Source organism: Procambarus clarkii, chromosome 32 (genome assembly GCF_040958095.1).
Source record: "Procambarus clarkii isolate CNS0578487 chromosome 32, FALCON_Pclarkii_2.0, whole genome shotgun sequence".
NCBI lineage: Eukaryota > Metazoa > Arthropoda > Malacostraca > Decapoda > Cambaridae > Procambarus > Procambarus clarkii.
Genome location: NC_091181.1, coordinates 24,933,600 through 24,943,599, shown reverse-complemented (window position 1 = coordinate 24,943,599; position 10,000 = coordinate 24,933,600). Strand labels below are relative to the sequence as shown.

Genomic DNA, 10,000 nt, shown 5'->3' with positions numbered 1-10,000 from the left:
GAGAATGGAAGTTGTAGGTGGTAAGTGGTTAGTAGATGGGTAAAATGGTGGATGGTAAGCAAGGGGGTAAGATGATGAGGATACGGGTTTATGTCGTATTACATTAGTTACACCACAAAATTCACCCTCTATTGATTTTCCAGTTTGGTGTTAGTGTTATACCTAACTTACCTCAGCATAGTCAGCGGGAGGAGTCTCCATAATCTTTGTCTTCCTCACACGACCGACGTCCAGAGTCATCCCATCCCACAGTGAATCTCTAATAAAGTTGCCTCTCAAATGTGTCTCTCACCTCGCAAGACCCTGAGTTACTACTGACTTACACTCAACACAGCTGACACCGTAAGAGACTCGTTAAACCTGCCCGCAGAGATAGTATCGTCAGGGGCTAGGCTGCTGGACCCGTCTCCACTCACACCATCTCACGTCTCTCTTAAAAGTCCGTCCTCCTAAGGTTTCCCAACGTCAAGAAAACGGTCAATTTAAAGTGGTCTATCCTAACCCACCAGAGGACCCAAAACAGAAAACGAGACAGTACGTCTCTTTCACAAGCCGCTTCCATTTTTGTGTACGACAATGTTTGGCCTTAGGTAACGCATACGAGCGAATAGCGACGTTCATTGTTGGAGGAGAGGTTGTACTCAAGGTGTCCAGGAAGCCTTGGGGGCATCAGAACTTCCACCACTCTTGCCCTCACCAACACTGCTTCCCTACTGTAGTTGATGGGTAATATTACATCACGCAAGGCTGGTCTTTTCCAGGATGCGTATTTTCTCTAGTTGTACATGTTTGAAATGATATGTGCTGCTTATTTAACTTCTTAAAACTGATCACTTTCGCCATGAGAGAGCGGGTTCCAGGTCATCAACATAGCTTTATTGTTGGTCACATGTTCACTGAAACTCCCCACCAACGACCTGAAGTAACCTGAATTTATATTTTCGTCTGGTTTCGGAGCTACAGATTGATTTGCCGAAACGAAATCGAAGTAGCTTAGCGTAATTTGCATGTGTTAATTTACATAATATCAAGTCAAATAGTAATTAAAAATGGTTCTGTGAAACGCCATAGGCACATTAACATTTGCATGGCCAAGATGCTACGAGTAAATAATGGCCACAAACAGTATGCAGACATTGTTAATTTGCATGTGAGAATGATATATCTTGTTTTCAGTTTTTACTTACGGTATTGTGCATACAAGAACCCAGAGATCAATGTAAAATGGTTTGCAAATCATGGTTTATGCTTATGTAGATATGAAAATAACCTTGAGGCAATGGAGTGACTTGAACTCGCGATCTAGTAATTCCCAGACGCCTGTCTTAAACGACTCTGCCACGATGGTACGCAAGTTGACTAACCCAGAACTCTACTGAGCTCGCTGGGAGGTTCTGGACGCCCCAAACCTGGGCCTCCTGAACAGTGTCTCCTGTTGATCAGATCACACACTAGAAAGTGAAGGGACGACAACGTTTCGGTCCGTTCTGGACCATTCTCAAGTCGATTGAGAATGGTCCAGGACGGACCGAAACGTCGTCGTCCCTTCACTTTCTAGTGTGTGGTCTGGTCAACCTACTTCAGCCACGTTATTGTGACTCATCGCCTGCAGTGTCTCCTCCCTTAGGCTAGGCTGGTTAGCCACTGCCCCTGACATAACACAGCTACACACTGCATCACTGAACCACTCGCTTCTTCACTCACCAAACGTCCAAGCTACAAGAATGAAACTATATACCACTATGCATAGGGAATAATTAGTTGACATTCAAAAACAATATGTTTCCAGTTGCTTGGACAACCAAAGTATTCAGAATTAGTTCACCAAAGTGTCAGGGTGTCAAGTAATCGGTAACCATTTGTGGCAAATGACCAGTATTCATGAAGATGTTCCTGACACCTATTTTCACCCTATCTGACAGCTCCTGAGTCTATCCACGGCGTGATCAACTGAACATGTCTCTTGCTTACTTACTGCTTGACACTTACGGGTTGATTCAGCATTCTACATCAGCTGATGTCGTGGCCCTTGTGTTGGGTCTTCATCAACTTGCTACTGTGATGAGATAAACACGCTCTCCTCTTGTCCAAGACTTTCTCGACCCATCGCACAGATGTGGTTACCGCTTATTTCTTCTGGCTACAGTTGAGAAAAGGTTTACGGCACTCTGGGTCACCTACAGATGGGTCCCAGTTGTGCAACAGTTCTCTTCATTGTCTAAATATAAAGATGATCGCTTCTCTGTGTATATACATTTAGAGTTTACTTGGCTCTGGACAATGTCCAGATCCGGAGTATTCTTGCTGGTTGGTCAGTAAACACTTGTGGTTGACTTAACAACCCTCCACAGTTTGATACCCCTTAAGCCCAGCACCAAATTAAGATGACTGCAGAATTAATCACACTTGCTTGTTGACACAAATGCCGGACTAGCACTAATGTACAACCCTGCTGTTAATAACTTGCTCTTTTTCTATTGGCTGATGGACCTTGATAGGCAAATTATTCTAGTCTTTCTGACGGGTGACGACAGTTTGATTCAGGCCAATTAGGGCATGTTACACGTCCTCCCACTTAACGATAAATAACTTTGATGTAAATATATTTCAGTCGTAATACGGGAGTTGGGAAATTGGTGGCGGTTTGGTAGGAGAGGTGGTGGTGGAGGGAAGATGGTTGTCTTTGGGACAGGGTGGTTGTGGTTTTTGGAGAGAGAAGGTAGCGACCTACACATGGTACACACCAGCCCCGCCTGACAGCTGAGTGGACAGCGCTTCGGATTCGTAGTCCTGAGGTTCCGCGTTCGATCCCCGGTGGAGGCGGCAGCCCGTCCTCCAAACAAAGATCCAAAAGTGATTCCATGCATCCGCCAAACCCCCTGTTTATGAATGAAAAAAGGTTTACACACGACTCACAACTGATTTCGTTCGAACACTTCCGGAACAAGTGCTTCACTGACGAGTTTTGTTCGAACCACAACGCTGTAAATGCTTCACCCACGTACTACAAATAATCGCCAACAGAACCTAAACACCTAACCTAACCCTTGCCTAAATATGCACAATATGTTAATATATAATAATATTAATTTATATTTGAGTACACTACTAAACCTTAAAACCTTAAAACCAAGCTGCTCCGGGTAGATGGGACTAGATAGCCTGGGAAGGCAGCCCATCTAGGGGAAGGAAAACCCTGATTTTAAACCTCCGCTGCCTTGCGGCCATACCCTTGTTTTTGGGAAGGCTTCAGGAGTCAACCTCGAGGAAAAATCCGGAGTTGGAGCCCCTAAGGCAGTTCGTTGTTGACGTCGACCTCGTTCTGGCAGCTCCTGCGACGTTGCTGGAACCATGCGTATTGGCATTTGCCTCTCTATTGGATAATTTCAGCAACGTGGAGAGGGGGGACCTGCTGCATGGGTAACAGCTTCTCCTCCATATCTACCTACCCAGGCTTTGCGCCCTGGAGAGGACACTCCAGCTTCGCCTCACAGCGTCGAACCAACACGGGAAGCGACAGTCTACCGGTTTTAAGTCTTCTGCTCGATTGGCGAAGAGTGTGACGCCAGGGGTTGCTTCCGACGGTGGGAGGGGTCATCGCGCCCCACTGGGCAGCTACCGCCCGCCTCAAGCTGGGCAAACCTCAGCCAATAAGGTGTTGCCTCGCCACGGTCCGTTAACCTCACTGGGTGCGTGGGGTTTAGGGTGAAAACTGACAAGCGGCCCGACAACTTTGCACCAAGCAATACCAAACCAAAGAAGAAAATATCAACTGCCCTAAAGCTGGGCACATGGAACGTCAGGACACTGACACCAGGTTTCTCTGACGACCTGCAAGAAATCAATGACGCCCGAAAAACAGCAATCATCGATAGGGAGCTGAGCAAGCTGCAGATGGATATTGTTGCTCTCCAAGAGACCAGGCTCCCAGGATCAGGATCTGTGAGAGAGAGGACCTTCTCTTTCTTCTGGCAAGGAAAACCTCCAGATGAGACCAGAGAACATGGTGTGGGATTTGCCGTCAGGAATACACTGTTGGGACACATTATGCCACCGATGGGGGAAACCGAACGAATTCTGTCTCTGCAACTGTACTCCCAAACAGGACCAGTCAATGTAATTAGTGCATATGCACCAACCCTGACTTCTCCAGCAGAGGCAAAGGAAAAATTCTACGATGACCTCAACAGAGTCATAGCGAGAATCCCTGTAAAAGAGCCACTGTTCATCCTCGGCGACTTCAACGCCAGAGTGGGTGCCGAGCACAACATTTGGCCCACTTGCCTGGGTCAATTCGGCATAGGAAGGATGAATGAGAACGGGCAACGTCTGCTAGAACTCTGCTGCCTTCATGGTCTTTGTGTCACCAACACGTTCTTCGGCACAAAGCCTCAACACCGAGTATCTTGGAGACACCCCAGATCCAAGCACTGGCACCAGCTTGACCTGATTCTTACCAGGCGTGCAAGTCTACCCAGCGTCAAGATTACGCGTAGCTACCAGAGTGCTGTCTGTGACACCGACCACTCCCTGGTATGTAGCAGGGTCAAGATGCAACCAAAGAAGATTCATCACTCGAAAAAGGCGGGCAGACCTCGCATCGACACCACCAAGACCCGCAACCAGGACAAGGTGGAAGATTTTGCACACGTGCTCGAGGAAGCTCTTCCTGGCCCAGCTGGGGTCACTGCCTGTAAAAGATGGGAGCACTTCAGAGACGCTGTGTTCAACGCTGCCATTTCCACCTTTGGCAAGAAGACCAGCAGGTCGGCAGACTGGTTCGAGGCTCACTCGGAAGAGATGACACCTGTAATCGAAGAGAAGAGAAACGCCTTGGCAGCCTACAAAGCCTGCCCAAGTCGGCGCAACTTACAGATCCTTCGGGCCGTCCGCTGCAAAGTGCAGCAGAGCGCCAGGCGATGTGCCAACAACTATTGGCTCCAGCTCTGCTCCCAGATACAGACTGCAGCGGATACAGGCAATGTAAGGGGAATGTATGACGGCATCAAGCAGGCCCTCGGCCCAATCCAGAAGAAGACCGCTCCTCTGAAATCTGCCACTGGCGAGGTGATTCAGGACCAGACACTGCAGCTGAAGCGCTGGGTCGAGCACTACTCTGAGCTATACGCCAGGGACAATGTGGTCACCGAAGATGCCCTGAGCGCCATTGAGTGTCTGCCTGTGTTAATGGAGCTCGACAGTGAACCGACCCTGGAAGAACTCAGCGATGCCCTAGACTCCCTTGCTTCTGGTAAAGCTCCTGGCAAAGATGGCATTCCTGCTGAGACCTTGAAGTGCTGCAGAGGTAGCCTGCTCATGGAGCTGCACGAAATTCTCTGCCTCTGCTGGGAAGAAGGAGAGGTGCCACAGGACATGAGGGATGCCAACATCGTCACACTGTATAAGAATAAAGGTGACAGGGGCGACTGCAACAACTACCGTGGAATCTCCCTCCTCAGTATTGTCGGAAAGCTGTTTGCTCGAGTCGCATTGAAGAGGCTCCAAGTACTTGCAGAGAGAGTTTATCCAGAATCACAATGTGGATTCAGAGCTGGCAGGTCCACCATCGACATGGTCTTTTCCCTCAGACAACTGCAGGAGAAATGCAGGGAACAGAAGCAGCCACTCTTTGTAGCCTTCATAGACCTGACGAAGGCCTTCGACCTCGTCAGCAGGGATGGCCTGTTCAAGATCCTCCCCAAGATCGGATGCCCACCCAGGCTCCTCAGCATCATCAGATCTTTCCATGAGAACATGAGGGGCACCGTGGTCTTTGATGGCCTAACATCAGGCGCCTTTGACATCCGAAGTGGAGTAAAGCAGGGCTGCGTACTGGCTCCAACCCTATTCGGGATTTTCTTCGCAGTTATGCTGCGGCACGCCTTCGGATCTGTCACGGAAGGCATTTACCTCCGGACCAGGTCGGATGGGAAGCTCTTTAACCTCGCCAGGCTGAGAGCCAAGACAAAGGTTCGGCTGAGGTGTCTGCGCGACTTCCTCTTTGCCGACGACGCAGCAGTCACTGCCCACTCAGCTGAAGACCTCCAACGGCTCATAACCCGCTTCAGCGAGGCCTCTCAGGCTTTCGGACTCACCATCAGTCTGAAGAAAACACAAGTCATGGGACAAGGAGTGGACTCCCCACCTGACATCGGCATCTCTGATTCCAAACTGGAAGTTGTTCACGACTTCGTGTACCTGGGCTCCACAATCTCTGACTCCCTCTCTCTTGATACGGAGCTAAACAAACGCATCGGTAAGGCATCTACTACCATGTCCAGACTGACAAAGAGAGTGTGGGCCAACAATAGGCTAACTGAGTATACTAAGATTCAGGTTTACAGATCCTGTGTCCTGAGCACTCTCCTTTATGGCAGTGAGTCTTGGACACTCCGCGCCCGTCAGGAAAGACGGCTGAATGCCTACCACATGCGCTGCCTTCGACACATCTTGGACATCACCTGGCAGGACAAGGTGACAAACAACAACGTCTTGGGGAGAGCAAGAATCACCAGCATGTACACAATGCTGAAACAGAGACGAATGCGCTGGCTCGGGCACGTTGTGCGAATGGGCGACGGCAGGATCCCCAAGGATCTCCTGTATGGAGAGCTGAGGCAGGGAAAGCGTCCAGTAGGCAAGCCCCAGCTACGGTACAAAGACGTATGCAAAAGGGACCTGAAAGCCATGGACGTCGATCTTGCTATATGGGAGACACTGGCTACAGACCGTTCAGCCTGGAGGCAGTCTGTTCAACGAGGTCTCTCCAAGTTCGAGGAGTCACTTGCCAAGGAATCGGAGGCAAAGAGACAGAGAAGGAAAGCCGGTAACCAGGAAGACAGACCAGAATCGGACTTCGTTTGTGCTCGGTGTGGGATGGACTGCCACTCTCGGATTGGCCTCATCAGTCACACCAGACGCTGCACCAGGATTGACAACTAGGGCGCAACTCCATAGTCTCCCGAGACTGAAGGATGCCTACTACTACACTACTATCATTATTGAACAGCAAGTTAAAATTGATGAATACGTGTGTGGGGTCGACCGCTGGATGGAATGGCTTTGGTCTGTGGCCGGGTTACACACACTCAGCTGGTAACGCCCATGTGTCCAATTCTCGTTTTTCGATTACGAATTATATTTTCAGACAGTGTTTAGTATTTATAAATATATTTAGTGGTTCCAATTTATTGCAACAATTGCTATAAACTGATTTAGTCTATCCAACAGTGACACAAGAAAAGCCTGAATGAGTTTCAGCACAATAGCTTAATCTTAGTATTTTCTATTTAATTTTTGGCGAGGCTACATATTTTTCTGGGTTGTTTAAATATAATTATCCTTGGCTTTCCTCTCTTGCTCACTTTATATATAGTTTTTCTATTGTGACGGTAAAGCGTTGGTGTTCGGCTGTTTCAAAAGCTAGGGGCAGGGCCTCGTCACATGACAAAAAAAAAGAGAAAAGTTGGTCCTTTCGTCTGTGGTAAGGTAATGGGAAGACACACAAAACACAAGTATATAAACAATGAAATTTTAATTACTCTAGAAAACAAGACATGAATAAAGGTAATCTCATAAAAATATGCAAGACAAGTCAACAAAATAACATGAATAATCACTGGCAAATGAAAAGTTACGCTAAGACAAGTTACAGTGATAGCAAAATAAAATATGAGTGCTGGAATACTGGCTTCGAGCTGCCACCTCCCTTAGTACACGAAAGCCAAGGCTTAGTCTACCAGCGAGAGATGTCAACTGCATGGAGCACTGAGATATTCTGACGAGACTGGCGCACTGCAGCCCAGACGTCGACTTGTGGTGGTGGCGGAGGGCACGTGCGACGGGACACCAGCCAATCAGCAACAGGCAGGCAGAGGATGAGCAGTTAGCTGGTTACGGCGGTGGCCAGGTGTTGGGGTACGATTTGCTCTCTGGGCAAAACGTTTGGCGATACTTGGTGAACGTATCTTGTATATAGTATCTTGTATTTTGACGTAATTATGTAGGGAAGAGCAGGCTCAATCTCTCTTGAAAGAGATTATCGTCACACTATATATACCGAAAAATATACGTAATAAACGGGCTCACAAAAGTCTTCCATCAAGCTACTAACGGCATGCTGGGACCACCATAGGCTACTCGCGATTTATTTAAAATTGCATATGTAATAAACTCCTGTGCAATCCAGATGTCTTGTATAGCCCTGTAATCCCGTTAATTACGAATTGCTGCCGCTTCCAATTAGAGTGAGTTTGGAGCTTGAAGTGAGCATATGCTTGTTACGGAGCTACTGAGGTGGTGGTGATCAGTGGATTGCTTAGAGCGCCCTGTGAGGTAAGCGGGTTAGGCTGGATGACTCGCTCCACTTTGATTCACGGTCTCATCCATCAGACGTCACGGAAACACAAAGTAAAATTTCTACTGTTGCTAACGGGTGGAATTTTTCCCTTTGCTGTTTCTCTCTCTCTCTTCTCCGTTTCTTTTCCGATATTGCTCACAATTCCTTAACTCTCACAACTCGGTACGACTCGTTTTTTCCTTAATTTTTCGGGTTGCTCTTTCTTAGTTCTGTTCTATTTAGTGTTCAGTTATATATTTGTTTTAGCCACGAGAGGTACGTTTTAGGCAGGGATGTGCAAAGATCGCTACACAGGGTGCGGGCGATGCCCCGTCTAGGTTATGGTGGAGTAGATGGCGCCGAAAGGGAAAAATAGACGTGCCGCCATCTGTAAGCACTGGATTAAATCAGGCAGACCAATTAAAACTTTGGACGACGCTAATAAGCCCACGTCACTTCTCAGGACATGGTTTGATTGACTGAGCCATGCTGTGAGATTGTGGAGGATAAGGTGTGTACACTCACCTATTTGTGCCTGCCGGATCGAGCATTGACTCTTGGATCTCGCCTTTCGAGCCATCGATTGTTCACAGCAATGACTCCGGTCCTATTTCCTTATCATACCTAGTTTTAAAATTATGAATAAAATTTGCTTCCACAACCTGCTCCCCAAGTGCATTCCATTTTCCTACTACTCTCACGCTAAAAGAAAACTTCCTAACATTTCTGTGACTCATCTGAGTTTCCAGCTTCCACCCATGTCCCCTCGTTCTGTTACTATTCCGAGTGAACATTTCGTCTATTTCGACTCTGTCAATTCCCCTGAATATTTTATACGTTCCTATCATATCCCCCTCTCCCTTCATTTTTCTAGTGTCGTAAGGCTTAGTTCCTTCAGACGCTCTTCATACCCCATCCCTCGTAACGCTGAGACGAGTCTCGTTGCAAACTAATGAAACTTTTCAAGTTTCCTTATGTGTTTCTTCAGGTGAGGACTCCATGATAAGGCAGCATACTCTAAGACTGGCCTTACATAGGCAGCGCAAAGCGCCCTAAATGCCTCCTTACTTAGGTTTCTGAATGATGTTTTAACTTTTGCCAGTGTAGAGTACGCTGCTGTTGATATCCTATTTATATGTGCTTCAGGAGTTAGATTAGGTGTTACGTCCACGCCCAGGTCTCTTTCTCGAGTCGTCACAGGTAGGCAGATCCCCTTCATTGTGTACTGTCCCTTTGGTCTCTTATCACCTAATCCCAATTCCATAACTTTACATTTGCTCGTGTTGAACTCCAGTAGCCATTTCTTTGACTATCTCTGCAACCTATCCAGGTCCTCTTGGAGGATCCTACAATCCTCATCTGTCACAACTCTTCTCATCAACTTTGCGTCATCCGCGAACGTCGACATGTAGGACTCTACTGCTGTAAACGTGTCATTAACGTACATTAGAAATAGAATTGGTCCCAGCACCGATCCTTGAGGTACTTCACTTGTTACTGTTCGCTATTTCGACTTCTCGCCCTTTACCATTACTCTCTGGCTCCTTCCTGTTAGGTAGTTCCTTACCCATGCTAGGGCCTTTCTGCTTACTACCGCCTGCCTCTCAAGTTTGAATAGCAGTCTTATGTCAGGTACTGTATCAAAGACTTTTTTTAGTGTGT

At 47.5% G+C, this 10,000-nt stretch overlaps 1 protein-coding gene across 1 annotated transcript in view; it reads right to left on the bottom strand.

Annotated features, from left to right (window-relative positions):
• Positions 1-10,000, bottom strand: part of LOC123759298 (uncharacterized) — a 193,599-nt gene that overhangs the window by 99,614 nt on the left and 83,985 nt on the right. The window lies entirely within an intron of this gene.